This window comes from Canis aureus, chromosome 21 (genome assembly GCF_053574225.1).
Source record: "Canis aureus isolate CA01 chromosome 21, VMU_Caureus_v.1.0, whole genome shotgun sequence".
NCBI lineage: Eukaryota > Metazoa > Chordata > Mammalia > Carnivora > Canidae > Canis > Canis aureus.
The window spans coordinates 47,632,485-47,654,367 of record NC_135631.1 but is presented as its reverse complement, the minus strand read 5'-3'; the positions used below and the strand labels follow the sequence as shown (position 1 = coordinate 47,654,367).

The window sequence follows — 21,883 nt, the reverse complement described above, 5'->3', positions numbered from 1 at the left end:
ATAAAGGAGCTATTAGAATTAACCAATTTGCAATATTAAAGTAATTGTTATATGGTGTACTGCTCCTATGGAAATTACAGGGTTGTTTTTTTTTTTTTTTTTCCAGGACATATAATATAGTCTTTTCCTAGGGCCCTTTGTGTGAAAAAAGAAAAAGGATGTTAGAATGGAGAAACGACAAACTTCCATGCTTGTTTTTATATTTAGAATCAATGGTTTATATGCAAAAAGAAAAGAAGACCAAGAACACTGGGAACCAGAACAGATTTCCAATGCACACCGGTGAATCTGGTACCCCTCCCCTCAAAAATATTCTGCGTAAATTACTGCATATAGAAATCTGAATGTATTTCTCAGTTCCCTAGAAAATTAAGTAAATCATCTATAGCCAAAAATATAAACAAAAAAGAACAAAAACCTGCAATCTGAGCAGAGAGCTGTAAGTAGAGAATGGTGATTAGTAAGGAACAGGAAAGAGTGAGATTGTTCTGAAGGCACATTCTTCTATCAGAGAGGTGATCCCAAGATTAAATCTGCTGGTCTCAACAGAGAAAAGCTAAACTTCAACAAGTCCCATTAGGCAGAGACCTTTTAGATGGTCCAGGATTAGGATTTAGATTGTTCCAGGATGTAATATTGCCTGCTTCCTGGCAGAAGCAAATACAAATCATGTCTATAATTAGGCCTCAAGATTTCCACAGATTAAATGATATTCAATGTACACAATGAAACTAGACACTGTGACTGGAGTCAGCAGAAAACACAAACTATGGGTACATATCTCCAAAAATCTTCTGAATTGTCACATGCAAAGTATGAAATAATGACAACTGCTAAAATCATAAAAGAAAATATTATAAAATTATTATGAAGACATGATTAATGAAATGAAGTTCTGAATTTAATAAATGAGCAAGAACTTAGAGACTATTAAAAAAGGTTCAAATAGATCTGGAAACAAAACCATAAAGAAGTGTAACAAATGAAACATAAACTGGAATTAAAAACTCAACTGGTGAGTTAAATAGTAAATTAGACACAGCTGAAGACAGGATTAGAAAATTGTAAGATAAATTTTAATAGATTATCCACAACACAGCAAAAAGAATTAAGGAGATGAATTACATGAAGGATATTAACAAGCATTAAAGAGAGAATAATAAAGCCTAATATCCTTCTGATTAATGTCTCAAGAGGGAAGAATGAAGGAAAATCAAATGGAATGAAGGAGAATCAAAATGGCTACTTTTTTTTTTGAGCTGATAAAAGATAAATCTATGACTACAAGAAGCCTAAGGTATAAATAAAAAGGAATCCTTTTACATCTACATATTTTACATAAAGATACAGTATGACAATTCCAAGAGAATATCTTAAAAGCAGTCTGTGAGAAAAAAAAAAAAAAAACCATCATCAATGAGAAATGAGATTTAGATTGACAACTACTTGGAATGAGTCAAACAGTATCTTTCATTGTCCAATATGTTGGGACAAATACCTATCAGCCTAGAATGTTATATCCAGAAAAAAAAATTTTAAAGAATGACTATGAAATAAAGACATTTTCAGATAAATAAAAATTAAGAGAAATTATTATCAGTAAACCTACACTAAGGAACTTCTAAAAATTTTATTACAGAAAGAAAAAAAACCTTGAAGAATCTGAGATACAAGTAATGTGAGAAATTATACAGGTAAATAAGATATAGAAATAATGCCAAATTCATTGTATTAATAAAAAAGAACAGAATTAAGATATGCTGGTCAGATTTAAAGTGTTCTAAACCTTTGATTATTTGGAGAAGTTATATGATATTAATTGATTTTAGACTCAGCTAAAATTTCAAAGGTATTTACTAGAAGAGCAGAAATAGAGGAGATAAATTGCAGACTAGTAGAGGTGATACAAGAAAAGCAAACAAACAAAAAAGTTAAACTAAAAGAGAACACAAAAAAGTAAGACAAATTGAAAGCACAAAATAAAATGGTAGAAACAAATCCAAATAGATCAACAACCACAATAAATGTAAACAGACTAAATCATTAAACAGTCAAGATTGTAAAAAATCCACATGTATCTACATTAATAGAAGCACACTTAAAATACAAAAAGGGGGACACCTGGGTGTCTCAGTTAGTTAAGCATCTGCCTTTGGCTCAGGTCATGATCTCAGGGTCCTGAGATGGAGGATCTCAGGTCCCTGCTCAGTGGGGAGTCTGCTTCTTCCTCTCCCTCCTCTCCAGCCATCCCTCCACCCACCCTCTCTTTCTCTGTCTCTCAAATAAATAAAACCTTTTAAAAAGTACAAAAAGGTTTCATATATATAGTTTCTCCCACTAACATGGCCTTTCATTTTGAATCAATTACTGTGCTTTTCCTAGCTTTATCTGAAGCTTAGTAAAACAAAGACCAACACTATTACAGCATGGTTAACTTTAGTCAGTAAAATGTTATGACTATCTGGTCACAAATCTGGTCAACCTTACTCACTTCTTCCCTAATCCATTTTCTCTTTGCTTCCCATGCCTTCCCACTGTTCTTGGAACCACATTTCATCTTATACATTTCTCTTTTAGCTGCTAACCTCCAATTTGTACATTCTACTTCCCTGATTTAAGTGAGTTAGTTCTCCCTTGGTGACATCATGTCCCACCAAGTAGCTCAATCTCCCACAACCATATATCTCTCAATTAGGGGATGGTATTGGCCACTTCCCCATTCCTCTCTGCAGTTGTACCCCATTACCCTTTTATCATGCTCAGTCTCTGTTTACCTGAGATCCCACTGACCAGTAGAAGCTTCTCACCTTTTCATGGGCAGACTTCCTAGAGTTTGTCTTCATCTTTTGTGGACTTTATAGTTCACAGCCTTCCTCCTACTGATTCCCTGCCATCAACTCAAGTGGCTGTAAGTTCTGTAAGATCAACACACTCAGTTCCTTCATATCCTTAACTTTAGACATTTTCTCCTTTAATTTTTGGCAGGACTAGAGCTCCAACCATCACATGCAACCTCTTTCTCTGACTACAGTGATTTCCTTGCTTTATTTTCAGTACATTTATCCAAGTCACTTGAATGACCCAAGAGTAAGCTCCACCTCACATTCTGTGCCATGCATACCTCACTTGCTTCACCCTCATTCCAGTTATGGCCCTGTTTCATCAAATTGTCAGTCTCTATTCTTCTGTTTCACTCTCTAGGCAATACCTTCACTCAAAATCAACTCAACTGCCACTTTCTCTGCTTCTTTGTTTTCTGCCAGAGATAAATCATACAACAATACATATTTAGTTCACTAAAAATTCAAGATTCCACCCTGAGCTGAGTCCTTAGTGTCCTCTGCATGGTGGTGAGTTCATGCTACCATTCCTCACAGGGACTATTTGCAAGCTCTCCTTGACCTTGGCCCTCTCACCCTATCCTGGGGCCCTTTGCTTTCATTTTTTTTTCCATTAAATATCCTATGAAAATAAAAGAATATTAAAAACTAAAATTATATATAAAAGAGACTGGACTAATAAGTGCCTTATTTGTTATAAGAATAACAAAATGTAAATATCTCAATTATCCTTTTAAATTTACTTTTATTGAGCATTTATGATTGTTGAGTAAGATAGAGTTCCTTCCTTGCTAGCATTTACCAAGAAAAATAAACTTTGGAGCTTTCATGGAATTCATAGCTTATCAAGCAAAAAATCAAAAGTTTTAAAGATTTTATTTATTTGTTTATTTATTTATTTGAGAGAGAGAGGGAGAGAGCATGAGTAAGGAGAGTGGTACAGGGAGAAGCAGACAATCTGTTGAGTAAGAAGCCCAACATGGGGCTGGATCCCAGGACCCTGGGATCATGACCAGAGCCGAAAGCAGCCACTTAAACCAACTGAACCACCTAGGCACCCTGAAAAATCTATGTTTAACTAACTATAAGTCAAGTTGCACTATAGAAAAGCTTAATAAATAAAGTATTTTGGAGGGAAGAAAAGGTAGTAATTAGTTTTGTCTGGGGAAATTGGACAAGTCTTAAGAAGCGGCTACTTTTAAAATGACTGCTGAAGGAAGAATAGACATTTTGGAAATAATTCAGTAGTGGAAGAACATTCCACCTATAGGAAATTTATAGAACTAAGGTATGTGGGTATGGAAGAGTGTGATATGTTTGTAAGAATGACATATAAACTATTTTGCCTACAGCAGTAGTTCTCAAACTTCAGTGTGCATGAGGATCGCATGGCAGGCTTATTAGACCTTAGATGGCCGATTCAAGTAGGTGTGGGGTGGGGCCTAAGAATTTGCATTTCTAACCAGTTCCCCAGTGATGCAGATGTGACAGTTCTTTTTAGACAACCACTGCACCGATAAAAGTTGATACTGTTTAGGGAATTTTAGAAGACCCAATTAAAAAAAAAAAAAAGATAGTGGCCAAATTATAAAGATACTGGATATAGGTTCTCAGGCATTTTTAGTTTATTTTAGCTAATGCAGAAAGGGTTAAATCTGTATCTTACATAGATTGTAGTTAGAAAACCCTGTGGGTCATTGAATAAAGCCTTCCTAGTTGATAGAAGGACATTAAATGAGAGAGCCATCAAGGACACACAGCAGACAGGGCCTTATGATTTTCTGACTTAAAATAGGAAGAAGTGAGTAGTTTCTGTGAGTCTTAGCTTTGGTGGCCTGCCTCAAGGTGTGAACATGCACTAAGATAGGAGCTCAGATGCAGGCATACCTCTGGATGGTGGAGCACGGCAAGTGGAGGGGACTGAGAATGTGATAGGACCGACTTTAATATGCTGCAAAACATCCAGGGACAGGGGCCAAGGAGTTATTTGGAAATTTGCGTCTGGAATTCAGAAGAGTTGGAAGGAGAAGTTTGATGGATATGCATGTCAGAAATAAGGGAAGTCAGGAGATAGAACAAGATGTCCCGGAGAAATACTGTAAGCAGAAGGAGAGGACTATGAAACAACAGCCGAGGATTACCTAAAAAGCATGGGGGAAGAATCCAAGATGAGTTGCAGAGTCTCGAAGTTTCCAAATGTTGATAAAATATATCTGCACTTAGTATATGGAAACAGAATAAATTTTCCTGTGCTTGCTATCCACAAAATTTGGAGAATTTCCCCAAAATCTTCTTGCCTATTCTCTGCTGAATGCAAACATGTTATTCTGAGTGTTTGTGGACTTGCTATAATGCATTCTGTTAAAAAACGCAGACTAATTTTTAACCAAAGTTAAAGAGGTTAGGAGGAGGTTCATAAGGCTTTCTAATCTATGCCAAAGCTTAAAATACTAAAAGCTTTTATGGAGAGGATGATGTCTTGAAACGTTTGCCTGACAAGATCACTTTGGTCCATGGAGAGAAGAATGGAGCTGGGAAGGACTGATTGGATGCAGGGAGATACATGTGGCTTAGAATGCATGATGGAAGAAGAGAGAGGAGTGATGAATGAATTTGAGAGATACTAAACATGTATCAGAGACCCCTTAGCATTTACGTGTATTTAGGTATGAAGAAAGTGAGTAGGGATCCCTGGGTGGCGCAGTGGTTTAGCGCCTGCCTTTGGCCCAGGGCGCGATCCTGGAGACCCGGGATCGAATCCCACGTCAGGCTCCCGGTGCATGGAGCCTGCTTCTCCCTCTGCCTGTGTCTCTGCCTCTCTCTCTCTCTCTGTGACTACCATAAATAAATAAAAATTAAAAAAAAAAAAAAAAAAAGGAAGTGAGTAGTTAAGAATAGCTTTTCAATTTCTTATTTGAGGAATCAGATGGAGAGTACCACCACTGAAAGACAATGTGGAAAAGAAAAAGGTCTAGTTGATTGAACTGAAGATTAAGGTGAAATGTTCAATCTTGTCTTTTGAATCTCAGTTGAAAGAAATGTTTCAGACACTACAAGGTTACCCATGAATTTACTGTCATAAAATAAAATGGAAAAAAATTTAAAAACCACACACACACAGGAAAATTCAAGTATGGACCTAAGTATGTATTTTGAGTTTCATCTTTTCCAAAGGAAAGCAAAACTTTAAAAAATCATGTTATCTCTACATCAAAATAAAACATTTCTGCATAGTGAAGGAAACAATAAACTAAACCAAAAGGCAACCTATGCAATGGGAGAAGATATTTGCAAATGACATATCCAATGAAGAGTTATTATACAAATTATAATTCTTATAAAGAGCTTATAAAACTCAAAACCCAAAAACCAAATAATTCAATTAAAAATGGGTGAAGACATGAACAGACATTTTTCCAAAGACATACACATGGCCAATAAACATATGAAAAGATGCTCATCATCACTTATCATCAGGGAAGCACAAATCCAAGCTACAGTGAGATATGTCAGAATGGCTAAAATCAACAACACAAGAAACAACAGGTGTTGGCGAGGATGTAGAGAAGAGCACATTCATACACTACTGGTAGAAATGCAAACTGGTGCAGCCACTTTGGAAAACAGTATGGAAGTTCCTCTAAAAGTTAAAAAAAAAATAAAAAAAAAGAACTACCCTATAATCTAACAATTGCTCTACCAAGTATTTACCCAAAGAATACAGAAACACTAATTCAAAGGGATACATGCACACCGATGTTTACAGCAGTACTATCTACAACAGCCAAGATATATGAGCAGCCCAAGTGTCCTTTAAAGGATAAATTGTTAGAGAAGATTGATAAATGAAATATTACTCAGCCATAAAAAAGAATGAAATCCTGCCATTTGCAAGGACATGAATGGACTAGAGAGTATAATGCTAAGAAAAAAAGTTAGAGAATGACAAATATGATTTCACTCATAAGGGAAATTTAAGAAACAAACAAACAAAAAACAAGCAAAGGTAAAAAAAAAAAATAAGAGAGAAACAAATCAAGAAACAGACTCTTAATTAGAGGAAACAAACTGCTGGTTACCAGAGGGGAGGTGAGGGTGGGTAAATAGGTGATGGGGAAGGAGGGCATTGTCATGACAAGAGACAGGTGTTGTATGGAGGTTGAATTACTGCATTGTACACCTGAATCTAATATTACACTGTATGTTAACTCACTGGATTTAAAATAAAAACTTTAAAAAAATTATTTGATCTCTTTTACCTTCTTCATTTTTCAAAAGTTATTGGAGCATGGAGAGTTTGATTAATTTGAGAGCTTTTAGAGCTAGTCTACATATATATAATACAAGAAACTTTTAAAAACACTAAGACTAAAGGTAAAATCAAACCTGGGATTTGTTAACTTTTTCTTGATGATTTGAAAATGTCCAAATGAATGAGCATCTGATCCCTTCAGGAAGCCTGATGATAACATAGGAGAATTATTCACTCAGAACGAAAGCTCCAGAATGCGTTAGGAGCAGTTGGAAGCAGATACAATTACATCAGGTAAAGTTCTTTTATGACTGCTGGAGTTGCTCCGAGGTGAAAGAGAAAATGCTTCTGCTTGGGACTCCAGATGGCAAGAGATCTATTTTTAGGCCAATAGAAACTTATATTTGGTTTGGGCACTTAATTGAATGAGTAGCAGAAATGTGTTGAAAAAGTAATTTATACCTGCATTTGAAAGACTTCAGCATGGAGCAGATGGGAGCAGGTGCCATGGAAACAGCCTAGGTCAGCCAGCAAGCAGGAAAAAAAGGGACAAGAGCAAATATTTTAGTGACAAGATACTTTGAAATTTTGGCTTTCCCTAATCCTTGCTGAGATATTTATAAGTACAAAAGTGGAAGCAACCAATACATAAGAAATTTCATCCTGTGCTGCAAAAAAAATGAATGTTAAGTCAATTATTTAGAATTTAAAATTTATCTTCCCAAGGGGTATTTTTTAAGTCATAGCAATAGATAGAGTCTTAGGCTAGTCAACAGAAAGCTCCTTTAATAACTGCTGATCTACTTTACTGTGAGACGGAAGTGAGGTAGGTTCCTGGAAACAGATTTTGGGCAAGATGAGGATGAGGAAGGGAAAAGGGAAAGTCCTTTTGAGTTCCCAGGTGCACGTTTTTTTGAAATAGAAAAGCTTAGCACCATTCTGGCCTCCAGGGCCACTCTCCGTAGTCTATAGGAATAGCTTCAAACATCCCGAAACTGTGCGGCCCCCACCCACATCTGCCTTTTGCGCTCGATGCAGCAGGTTTAAGCATCCCCTCTGTGCGTGCCTGTCCACAGTCCTCTCTTCCCCAACAAGAGGCGGAGCTGCGGCCCCATGGGGCACTATGATAGAGCCCAGAGTACACAGGATTTGTAATCAGCAGATCCGGATTCAGCTATTGCATGTAATTCACACTAAATTCAGAATTTCGGTACCATGGGAAGTTCTATGATTCTGTTTGCACATTGAAAGCAACATTGTAAATAATTTTAACATCACAAGATTATGGCAAAAACTTAGTGGGAAGAAAGATGTAAAACAGCTGGGTGCCAAACTTAAATAATGTTAAGGTTGTCACCTATTTTTTTTTAATTTATTCGTGAGACACACAGAGAGAGAGAGGCAGAAAGCAGAGGGAGAAACAATCTCCCTGTGGGATCCTGATGTGGGACTTGATCCCAGGACCCCAGGATCACGACCTGAACCAAAGGCAGATGCTCAACCACTGAGCCACCTAATTTTGTCACCTAATTTTGAAAAATCTAAAAAAAAAAAAATTGATAGTACTGAATTATCTAAATGTGTGAATTTCTAAAGAGCCTTCTCTAAAGGCTCTAAGGATGGATTTGATTTTTTTTAAAAAATTTTAAACCAAAATAAATATCTAATTAATGGAATTTTAGGTACAAAATTAAGTGAAGTGTAAAGAGAAGTTAGAGGAGAAGGTATTTTTAGCCACTGGGACCCTGCCAGCAAATATACCACTGTGGTTACTAAATTTCTCCTTGCATAAAATTGGACTGATCATACCTGCTCCTTTGCCTACCTGCCAAAATTATGAGGAAAAGTTTGTAAATGTGTGTGAAAGTACTTGGCACCCTTGGAATAACTGTGCTATGTTATTTCACTATTCAAATTCGTTTGACTTCAAATTTAAAAATTTAAAGTCAGATGTCTGAAGTCAGATTAAATATAAAATATGTTATTCCTCTTTAATATTAAAATTTATATTTTCCATTTGATAGTAAGCATTATTGCAAAGTGTTTCTGATGGTTTACTGCTTATTTCTATGATTTAGTGCTTGAACCGGGGGTAGGGCTGTCATCGAGCCGGGTAAGCACAAATTATGCTAAGTAGAGCACTTAAATTCCTGCCCACATGGGATAGGAACTATGGACACTTTATTTCCACTCTTCCTGTGCTCCTTTCCTCAGCTTAAGAAAGAAAGAAATAGGAAAATGATGGTATACTTCGGAAAACCTGGTCTCTTGTGGGAAAACAGAAAATCCAAACTGGCTTGCAAGGTAATAGAACCAAAAACTGCAGGAAAAAGAGTGATTTTCCAAGATCACTAGAAGTCTGTTTTAAAGCTAAGTTGCAACAGGAAGGAAGCCGTGATTTCAAATAGGGCTTTAAAGTTAAGGATCCAATCCAACCTCTATTACTGCGCAGATCCTATTGTGATGGTAATGACATGTTGCGTGGGAAGTAGTGGTTTTACTTGGAATGAAGAGAGAAAGAAACTTGCCATGATTGATGTACCATATGAGGGTCAAACCACAAAATCACTAACTTGCTGACTGTCTAACTAAGTGAAATTGGGTTGCTTATTTTCCTAAACATTCCAAGTTTTGTGTATATGTGTGTGTTTGTGGAACTACATAAATTGAATACCTTTTCTTTGGGGGGGAGGGGTGTTATAGTTAACATTAGAGTCACTTTCTACGGGTTTATGATGGACCACTAATCCGGATTAGAATCATCCACTCACCATTTCAATGTAAGACCACCCAAGTGGTCTTCCGTGGTTTGCACTAAGTTTCCTACATTTTAGCAACAAGCTATTGAAGGTAGCTAATGGGACATTATATGTCACCAATCCAAGTGTTTCACCATTTGGCTTGGGATCCAAAAGAAATAAATTTGAGGCCCCATTATTTTCAGAGAATTTACAAGACATTACTAGAACCATCAAAAGGATTAATATATTTTTTTCATAATAAAATATGAAATGAAATATGAAAGTTAAAATGAAATATTCATTTTAACTTTTCCAAGCAAATGAAAGCATATGGACACATTTGAAGGTGAGCCATAGCAGTAGCGAGTCCTTCTGAAGGATGCTCCTGGACATCCCTTCTGACTTAAACAGGGACAAGCTGGTAGTTGAATGAAGAAGGTACCAGCATTTTTCTAAAGAACCATCACCACAAGCCTTGAAGCTCTCAGTGGGATTAGGAGAGAGATGTACACTCAGGTTTCTCAATCCAAGAGGTTGAATTTTACCAGATATCTTAAAGTTCTGGTAAAATGAAAGAGCCTTCAAAGAAAAAAAAATCAAGATTGTATTTTACTTTCAGGGGAAAATGGCTAGGCTTCAATTGAAAAAGAAAAATTGCTAAATATAAAATAACTTTTCTTTCCAAAAGAGGGCCTTTAAATCAGATCTAAGACTCTTTTAACTTTTTCCAAAATTCTTAGGAATCCACTTTTCTTCATCAGCTCTGAAAGAACAGTTCTTTTAGAACACACTGGTCTAGACTTCTCTGAAACATCATAACAATTCTTTTCAAAATAATTCAAAACAGTTAGACATCAATATGATGAATTATAATGGGATAAAAAATCAGTCTTCAAAAATCTAATATGTCTTTAATTGATTTTAATTTCTTTAGAGGCATGAAAAAAGTTAATAGAGAGCTTGCTATTTAGTATTTAATGAAATAAAGCAATCATCTTGAACTTTTCAATTTCCTGTTAATACGTTTTAAATTTTGAAAAGCTGGAAAAATGCTTAATAGTTTAGATCATCTTTCTAAACCAGGGTTCCTCATCTGAATCTCAGAATACAGAAACTGAGTTCAGTGACAACTTTCTCAGTTCTATCAAGGATGGTACATTCTAATATTCTCCAACAAAGGAGAGAAGTTAATTCATTACATACAGTCCATGATTCACACGCCTTAATGCTTCCTTTTCTCCCGGAGTTGCATTTTAACTGGCTTTCTGTGCTGTCCTATGACACCATTTTATTTCATTTTATTCTTATTTATTTAAAAAAATTAATGAGGTGTAATTGACATACATTATATTAGTTTCAGGTACACTTTAGTGATTCAATAACTATATACATTGCAAGGTGACCACAATAAGTCTAGTTACCATCAGCCACCAGACATAATTACAGAATTTTTTTTTCTGGTAATGAGAACTTTTAAGATTTATTCCAATAGCAACTTTCAAATATGAAATACAACATTACTAACTATTGTTGCTATATACTTATGCTACTATTTTATTTTTATTTTTTATTTTTCCCATGGTACTATTTTAGATGGGACATACCATCATGATGTGTTGAGGGCCCATTATTACTTAATATGTACTTCTCCTCTCTGATTTTTTTTATAGTAAGACTTCCAAGCTCTACATCTAGGACCAATGTCAGAAGAAAAGAGTGACATATTGAGAGGGTTTTCGTTATTTTACCCTCCCATCTCTTCCACCCCAGTGATTTTCATTAGCCTTATTTCCCCATCTGTGAAAGAAATGTAAAAATATTAAGATTCTTCAATATGAACAGTTCTGGGGTCATTCTCATATAAAGTTCCTGTGGTTAACAGGTCAATGCCAACAACCAAATAATACAAACTCAAGCAATGGGCTTTGCCAAATTGCAAGAAACTGAGGCCCGGTCTTTCCTGTGATCAGCATGTTGTAAGAACAAATGGTTCATTAGTCACTGGTTCCCTGACACTGTAGAATTAAGTCAGCCCAGTAACAAATAACTCATTGTTGTCCATACTTCTAAGATATTAATAGTCAGTTAACCACAAGAGAAAACTTCCACACTACTGGCAGATTGTATTCCAGTAAAACCTGGTTTGGTTGATGAATGTCAGTCTTGGGCATTAGAGTTCTTTTTTGAGGAAAAGGTATGGAAACTGTAATTTGCAATATATATAACAAGAATTCTATTGACCCTTGAACTAGGGATCCAATAAAACATATTTGCTCAAGACCCAAATTGTGAAGAGGGAAAAACTGAAGAAGGAGAAATGAAGGATAAAGGATATGGTGTTTGAATTACCGGAATATTTTTATTTAAGATCCCATTGTGAATAGGTTTGTCCATAGATGAACAAAAATATTTTGTATGTAGCTGATTGGGGATATACATCACAAAAGAAAGTGTTTTGAGGAAAATTCTAACTTGGCATCAATTTCTTAGAACCCTGGACTGTAGACAAGATGCGGCAAAGCTACAGAGAGAGAGAGAGAAAAGGAGGGAGGGAGGGAAAAAAACAATTCCCTGTGTTAAATCTGAAATAAGAGAAAGGCTATGAATCACACTTTAAAAATATCTGAGGAAATCGTTCCAAGAAAGCATGGGTCCTCCTTGGAAAATTAACCTCCCGGGTCACTTTGAGAAGAATCGGCCAGGAAATCCAAAGGTTAGACTAAAGTCTCATCCCCACTCCCATTCTGACTACTGGAATAGCCTTGTGGATTTTCCAATACAACAGATTTCACACCCTCCCCTGTAGTCACCAAAGGGGAAATCTGAAAAAAAAAATTGGAAGGTGTTTCACCTGAGTTTATTGAAATAATTGAGTCCTTCACAAAATGACCAAGTCTTCTCTTCCCATCAGAATAAATAATAAGCAAAGAACCAATAATGTGCATTCTTCTAGGTAGAACTGCCTCTAAGGCAGATGTTTTATTGTACCATGAAAAGAGTTAGTTGAGGGAAAGACTCCGTTACTCCAGGTGACTTCCAAATGTCTATGCATCAGGAGCTTCTTTATGAAGATCTGTTGCTGTCTGACAAATATAGTTATATATCCTATGAGAGAATAAGACCCTTGATATATTCCACTCGGGGATCCAAGAAATGTTTGCATAATTGAACTTTCTCCTCTAGCCAAAGTTATAGAGGCATGAAGAAAGAACTGAGAGGGAGAGGGGCACTCTAGACAAATGACTATAGCCAAAGTAATACCCAATGTAAATAATTCATTCTTTCTTTTGGAGAACCAGGTAGGCTAAAAAAAAAGCTGTGGATGATTTCATGTCACTGGGAGGTCAAAAAGAAAAGCTGTAAAAATAGACAGTTTTGAAAGAGAATATTCAAGATGCAAACAAACTATAGGATGATCATCATATAAACACTACTTCAACTGCACTCTCATTTTAGATGGAAACACAGAGCTGAAATTTTAAGTGGACATGAATTCAAAAATGAGCCTCATAAGCTTGTTTTATGTCTCATTTCATTTAAAAGACTTTGGCAAAAAAACCAAAAAAACAAAAACAAAAAACATCTAATTAGTTAGATAAGAGTGCCACATCAGATGTTACCCTAAGGTCATTGTTATCTGCAATTCACAGGAATTTGGCAAATGCATTTACAACTTCAAAAAACATACAAAGGAATAAATATTTTAAATTAAGGATGAGTGCTATGAAAAATAGATTAAATAACTCTACCTAAAGAGTATGACTCTCTAATTTCTATATGTAGATTCTTATTCAGGCTTTAATTAAAGTTGATTTATATCGGAAAAAAATTTTAGAGTTAGAGTCATGAAGCTAAAAGGGACTTTGAAGATCATGAAATTATAATTATATTTGATCACAAAAGAAAGTGTTTTGAGGAAAATTCTAACTTGGCATCAATTTCTTAGATTTGCTCAAGACCCAAATTGTGAAGAGGGAAAATTTGAAGGGATTAGTATTTAGTATATCCCCACTTTGAAGGGATTAGTATTTTAAGTGGCATAGGTACTAGATTTATGGAAGTTATTTATGCAATGTATTAATTTGTAGGTTTCCTTAACCATCGTTGCAAAAACCAATTTATTCAAGAAAAGGTGGAGAGCACCACAGAGGCGGACATTTGTTCTTTGACCTTCAACTTTTTAAGATATTCTGTTGATCAAATGGGAACAAAGAACTAATGATTTTGGTTTCCTTTTCACTGGTAGAACCTGGAATAAGGCTGGAAGCCTAAAATTGTAGCACAAATGATGGAGAATGTTTGAAAAAAATTCCTAAAAATTACTTATCAATTTTGAAGATGGAGTCCAGATTGTGGACATATTATTGGAGAAAATGTGCACATCTAACTGCAATGTAAAAGTTTACTTTATACATTCTTTCTTTCCATTCAAAGAATAGATCATTTCCTGCTATAGTTTTTAATACTTCATAAGAATTTACTTAAAATTATGGAATGTTTCATTACAAATTAAAAACAAGCCCCCTCTTTTAATTATTATTAAGACTTTTTCTTGCCTAACTTTACCCAAATGCCTTAAAACTTAAAGCAAACATAAGTATCTGGAGTCTGTTATTTTTGGCCCTTTAAAATTAAGCATTCAGAATTCCACTCCTCATCTATGGCAGGTTGGTTTGTATCAAGCACCAGCCCTGGGCAGCCCGGGTGGCTCAGTGGTTTAGCGCTGCCTTCAGCCCAGGGCATGCCTGGAGACCCAGGATCAGGTCCCACGTCGGGTTTCCTGCATGGAGCCTGCTTCTCCCTCTGCCTGAGTCTCTGCCTCTCTCTCTCTCTCTCTCTCTCTTTCTCCTCTCTCTCTCTCTCTCTCTCTCTGTCTCTCATAAATAAATAGATAATAAAAATCTTTAAAAAAAAAAAAAAAAGCACCAGCCCTCCTGCTGAGAACCATAAAAACTGGATAAAATAGACTTTCCTTTTGGAGAGAAGAGTAACTTAAAAAAAAAATGCACATGGGTGCATTCACCAAACCAGACCACATGCTGGACCATACAACAAAGCTCAAAGAATTTCAAAGGACTGATATCATACAGAGTGTGTTCTTTGTCCACAATTAGAAATTAGTAATAATAAAATATCTATGGAAACCTCAAGTATTGAAAATCAAACAACATGGTTCCAAATAATGCATGAGAAAAATATAACTAATGAGATAAATTAGAAAACATTTTGAACTGAATGATAAAATATAGCATATCAAAGTTTGTGGGATGCATATAAAGCAAGTGCTAAGAGGGATTTTCCTTTTTTTTTAATTGCTTTTAGTTGCTTTAAATGTTTATATTAGAAAAGAAGAAAAATCCAAAGCCAGTGACCTAAAATTTCAATTTAAGAAGGTAGAAAAAGATCAAAGTAAATCCAAAGGAAATAAAAGGATGATGATAAAGATAAGAAATAGAAAATAGGACCAGAATATCAAAAGCAAGTCTTGAAAAGAAGAATAACGTTGGAGGATTTATGCTATTTCAAGATTATAAGTCTACAGTAATCAAGATAAATGGCACTGACATAGTGGTTGACAAATTCATCAAGCAGCATACTACATAGCTCAGAAATATAACCATACTTAAATGGTCACTTGATTTTTGATAATGACAGCAAGGCAGGTTGATGGGGCGGGGGGAGCCTTTTCAACAAATGGTGCAACAGTAAATGGATATGCATGAAGAAGAATTGAGCTTTAATTTCTACCTAAATATAATTTAGGATGGATCACAGACCTAAACACAAAAGCCCAAACCACATGCTTTTAAGGGAAAACATAACCAAATATTTTGGCCACTTAGAGACAGACACATATTTCTTAGGTCACAGAATTCAATATCCACAAAAAAATATGATAAATTAGGTTTCATCGAAATTAAAATTAAACTAAAATGGTCTATCAAAAGAAACCATAAAAAATAAGTAAGAAAGCCACAAAAGGGAGATAATATTTGTACTAACTATACCAGAGAAAGAACTGGTATCAAGAATTATATAAAGAATTCTGATTACCCAATAATAAAAAGACAAATACTGCATCAAAAAAAAAAAATTGGCCAATGATTTAAACATACATTTAACAAAAGAAGAACATGAACAATAAACAAAAGGAAAAGTACTCAATGTCATTGCTCATCATGGAAAAGCCAATTGAAACCATGAGATACTATTACATATCCACCAGAATGGCTTAAAAATAGAAGGAATGACTAAATCTTGGTGAGGCTGCAGAATGACCGAACTCTTAAACATTGCTGGCAAGGATGTAAAATGGTACCACTTTTGGGGACTTAGTCGGTTAAGTGCCTGACTTCAGCTCAGGTTATGATCTCAGGGTCCCAAGAGAGAACCCAACATTGGGCTGCACATTCAGCAAGGAGGTCTGCTTGTCCTTCTGCCCCTCCCCTCACTCATGCTCTCTCTCTCCCTTTCTCAAATAAATGAAATCTTTAAAAAGAAAAAAAAGGTACAGCAAGTTTTGAAAATTTTTGTAAGTTTTTTTTTTGTAAAAATAGACACATATAATTCTACTCCTAGGTATTTTGCTCAAAAATAATGAAAATACATGTTCATAAAACAAGACTTGTAAAAGAGTGTTTGCAGAAGCTATGTTTATAATGGCCCCAAATGAGACAAGTCAGGTGTTCATCAATAGAAATGGGTAAACAGACTGTGGTAATATACTCACAGTTAGACATTACTGAGCAATACAAAAGGAAAGTACATGCAAAAAATCATGAAGGAACCTCAAAAATCATAGGCTGAGTAAAAGGAACCTTATAAAAAAAAGATATAAATTGTAGAATGGCAAAACTAATCTATAGTGGAAAAAGAACAGTGGTTGATTCTGGGAGGGCAGAGATAGGGGTTGACAGAGAAGGAGCAGAAGGGAACGTTTTTCAGATTACACAGGTGTTATGTATTTATCAAAACTTAGTGAATTTAGGAGATCCCTGGGTGGCTCATTGGTTTAGTGCCTGCCTTTGGCCCAGGGCATTATCTTGGAGTCTCGGGATCGAGTCCCACATCAGGTTCCCTGCATGGAGCCTGCTTCTCCCTCTGCCTGTGTCTCTGCCTGTCTCTCTCTCTCTCTCTCTCTCTCTCTCTGTGCTTCATGAATGAATAAATAAACTCTTTTTTAAAAAAGTGAATTTACATTTAAGATTTAGCAGTTCACTGAATGTAAATTTTACACAAAAGAAAATACATATCATGAGCAACTAAACAACTTTAAGATAAATATGCTGAAATAGTTAGAGGAAAGTATACTGATGTGTGCAGTTTACTTTTAAATGCACCAAAAAAATGGATTAGTGGGCAGACAGATGAGGATGTAAATAAACAGATGTTTGATATTGATAAAACAAGTATAGTGACATATAAATCAAAGAATCTATATGGTATGTATACATGTTTGTATTATAAAATTCTTTCAACTTTGCTGGATATTTGAAAAAAATTATAATAAAGTATTAGAAAAAATAAAGGTAAATTAAAGTGATTTTTCACACACACATACACATGCAACTTCACCACCAACTGAATTAATTCACTAAGTAGATTAGCAAAGGAATTTGGGGACAGAAAGAAAATGATCCAAGATGGAAGCATGGAAATTCAGGAAGAACAAAGTGTATAGAAAAGGTTGATATTTGGGTAAATCTAAATATCATTGATTTCATGAACAATATATGTAGAATTAAAATACACAAAACAACAGCATTAAAGGCACAACTATTGTGAGTATAGTTAAAATGCTCTAAGATCCTTTCATATATTTGGTAAGAGCACCAATTTATGTTGGAATAAGTCAAAGTTACATTTCATAACATCGAGGGTAAACACTATTAGTTTCCTAAGGCTGCCATGACAAATTACCACAAACTGGGTGGCTTAAAACAACAGAAATTTATTCTCTCAGAGTTCTAAGAGCTAGAAGACCGAAATAAGGTGTTGGCAGGGCCATGTTCCCTTTGAAGGCTCTAGGGGAGAATCCTTCCTTGTCTCTTCCAGCTTCTTGTGGCTCTTGGCAATCCTTGATAGCTCTTGGCGTGTAACCGCATCATTCCAATATGCGCCTCCAATTGTCATATGGTGTTCTTTCCTTGTGTGTTTCTCTGTGTCTTCTACTCTTCTTAGAAGGACACCAATCATTGGACTTGGGACCCAACCTGATCCAGGAAGATCTCATGTTAATGAATTACAACTCCAAAGACACCATGTTCAAATAAGGACACATTCTGAGGTCCACTGATGTAAATTTTGAAGGAATACTATCCATTCCACTTCAAGCACTAAAAGAAAAGGAGAAGAATACATAACAAATAGGCTAATAAAGAGGGAAATGTAAAATATAAAATACATACTGATCCAAAAGGAGAGAAGAGATTAAAAGAAACATTGAACAAATGGATAAATAGGAAACAAATAGTAAGAAAGGGGATTTAAACCCAAATATATCAGCAATTGAATCAAAAGGAAACTAGTTAAACACTGTCATTGAAATACAAAGATTTTTCTTGGGAGGAACTTAATTACATGCAGAATTAAATTATATGAAGCAATCACTTTAACGGCAGAGCTTTAGTCAATGAAATTACAAGAAATATAATAATACAGAGTGTTTGAAGGTAATGGATAAGCAAAATACTATGTAAACACTAATCAGAAGAAAGCTGATGTAGTTATATTATAAGCAGACCAAGCAGGCTTTAAGACAAGAAATGTTACTAGAGGTAGAGATATATTTCATAATGATGCAAGAATCAAGTAACCAGGAAGATCGAATAATTCTAAATGTACGGGCATATAATAACATAACCTCAAATATGTAAAGTAAAATTTAAAGAACTTTTAGGTCTTAGAGAAATTGACAGTCAATATAACTGACAGGAAAAAAAATACCAAAAAGCCAGTAAAGATATAGAAGACCTGAAGAACATATAATTAACAAACTTGAATAAATTGACATTAACTAAACACTGCAATAAGTGGTTGCACTCTTTTCAAGTATACCTGGAATAGTCACTAAATATCAACTAATTGCAGAGTCATAGCAGTGGTCAAAAGATTTCACAGCAAGGAACTCTTCTATAAAATGTTCTCTGAATACAATGAAATCAAATGACATATAAATATAAAAACATAACTAAAAAATTCCTAATGTTTGGAATTAAACAATAAAATTATAAATGATCCATGATTCAAAAAAGAAGGCCAAGTGGAAATTAAGTAATATTTGGAAATGAATTGAATGTTAATGTAACCATGAAACAAAATTTGTGAAATATGGCTACCACATTCTTAGAAGGAAATGCATACTTTACTTACTGGAATATATTAGGCAACTCAAAACCTAAATCAATAAAGAAGAAAGAAGAGGGAGAGGGAAATATTAGAAGGAAGAGAGAAACAGAAATTAATAAACTAGAAAACATTCAATAGAAAAGAATATCAAAAGTCTAGCAAATTAATAAAATTTATAAAGCTTTGGCAAGATTGAGAATAAAAGAGAGAAAATATAAATTACCAGTGTCAGAGATAAAAGGAGGGGTATTACTAGATTCTACTGAAATTATAAAGATAAGAAGAGGATATTATATTCTTTGCCAATAAAATATGAAAAGTTTAAAAAGGACAAATTCCTAGAAAAACACAACTCTGTGAACTTGTCACAAAAAAGAAAATGTGCATAATTCTATCTCTATTAAAGAAATTGAATCTGTAACTTAAAACTTTCCTACAAGCAAATTTAAGGTCCAGATGGCATCACAAGTGAATTTATCCAGATTTTACAAAAACGGGAAATAGAAAAAGAGAGAACACTTCCAATTCATTTTATAAGGCCAACATAACCTTGATACAAAAACCTGAAAGGACGTTTACAAGAGAGGGAAATGTGGGCCAATGTCTATCATGAACATAGTTGCAAAATCTCACTAAAAATATTAGTGAGGTGGTGAACCTGCTATACGTAAGAAGGGAAATATATCATGGCTCGGAAGTTGTATTCCAGCAATATAATTCATTTAATATATTATCACATTCAAAATATAATATGATCATCTCTGTAAGTGGATCAAATTTAATAGCCATTCATGATTTAGTTGGAAAAAAATTTCTCAGTGGTCTAGAAACAGAGGGGAACTTCTGTAATTGTTTTTCTTTAATCTACAAAAAACTTACAGCAAATAATAAATTTAATGGTAAAATATTCAATGCTTTCCTCAGGACTAAAAATAGAACAAGGATACGCCAATCACCACTTCTATTCAACAGTTTCCTAAATATTCTAGTTAGTGTAAGGAGGCAAGATAAAAAAATAAGTGGTCTACTCTCTTTCACCATACAAAAAGATAAATTCAAAATGGATGAAAGATCTAAATGTGAGACAAGATTCCATCAAAATCCTAGAGGAGAACACAGGCACACCCTTTTTGAACCTGGCCACAGTAACTTTTTGCAAGATACATCCAAGAAGGCAAAAGAAACAAAAGCAAAAATGAACTATTGGGACTTCATCAAGATAAGAGGCTTTTGCACAGCAAAGGATACAGTCAACAAAACTACAAGACAACCTACAGAATGGGAGAAGATATTTGCAAATGACATATCAGATAAAGGGCTAGTTTCCAAGATCTATAAAGAACTTCTCAAACTCAACACCAAAGAAACAAACAATCCAATCATGAAATGGGCAAAAGACATGAACAGAAATCTCACAGAGGAAGAAGTAGACATGCCCAACACGCACATGAGAAAATGCTCCGCATCACTTGCCATCAGGGAAATACAAATCAAAACCACGATGAGATCCCACCTCACACCAGTGAGAATGGGGCAAATTAACAAGGCAGGAAACCACAAATGTTGGAGAGGATGCGGAGAAAAGGGAACCCTCTTACACTGTTGGTGGGAATGTGAACTGGTGCAGCCACTCTGGAAAACTGTGTGGAGGTTCCTCAAAGAGTTAAAAATAGACCTGCCCTACCACCCGGCAATTGCATTGTTGGGTATTTACCCCAAAGATTCAGATGCAATGAAACGCCGGGACACCTGCACCCCGATGTTTATAGCAGCAATGTCCACAATAGCCAAACTGTGGAAGGAGCCTCGGTGTCCATCGAAAGATGAATGGATAAAGAAGATGTGGTTTATGTATACAATGGAATATTCCTCAGCCATTAGAAACGACAAATACCCACCATTTGCTTCAACGTGGATGGAACTGGAGGGTATTATGCTGAGTGAAATAAGTCAATCGGAGAAGGACAAACAGTGTATGTTCTCATTCATTTGGGGAATATAAATAATAGTGAAAGGGAATATAAAGGAAGGGAGAAGAAATGTGTGGGAAATATCAGAAAGGGAGACAGAACATAAAGACTCCTAACTCTGGGAAATGAACTAGGGGTGGTGGAAGGGGAGGAGGGCGGGGGATGGGGGTGAGTGGGTGACGGGCACTGAGGGGGACACTTGATGGGATGAGCACTGGGTGTTATTATGTATGTTGGTAAATTGAATACCAATAAAAATTATTTTATTAAAAAAATAAGTGGTCTAAGAATTAGAAGGGAAATAAAACTATTATTTTTAGATAAACAAATACAAAAAATCTCGATAAATTATTTTATTAGTAAGTGAATGCTGCAAGCTTGCTAGATACAATATTCAAAAATTAATACTATTTTAAAGTAAACAATTCCTAAATAAGCAAATATAAAACTTACTCAAAGACAAAAGTAACACACAGCATCATTAAACACCAATTATTAGGGATAAATTTAATAAAAGCTATGAAAAACCTCCATATAGTAAATCACAGAACATTACTGAGAGTTAGGAAAAGAATACCTAAATAAATGGAATAAATGTACTCTTCATGCATCAGAAGAGTTGTTATTTTAAAGATGTCAGTTGATGTATAGATTCAATGTAATCCTAATCAAAATCTCAGCAACCTTTTATTTCAATTAAAATTGACAAATTAGGGATCCCTGGGTGGCGCA

General features: G+C 35.1%; 1 long non-coding RNA gene across 3 annotated transcripts in view; it reads right to left on the bottom strand.

The window, feature by feature from the left end:
* Nucleotides 1-17,391: 17,391 nt before the first annotated feature.
* The window catches only part of LOC144293046 (uncharacterized), a 70,486-nt gene continuing 65,994 nt past the window's right edge, over nt 17,392-21,883 (bottom strand). For all 3 annotated transcript variants that reach the window (XR_013360523.1, XR_013360522.1, XR_013360524.1), the window contains one exon: nt 17,392-18,169. This is a non-coding gene — a long non-coding RNA (uncharacterized LOC144293046). The remainder of the gene's footprint in view (nt 18,170-21,883) is intronic.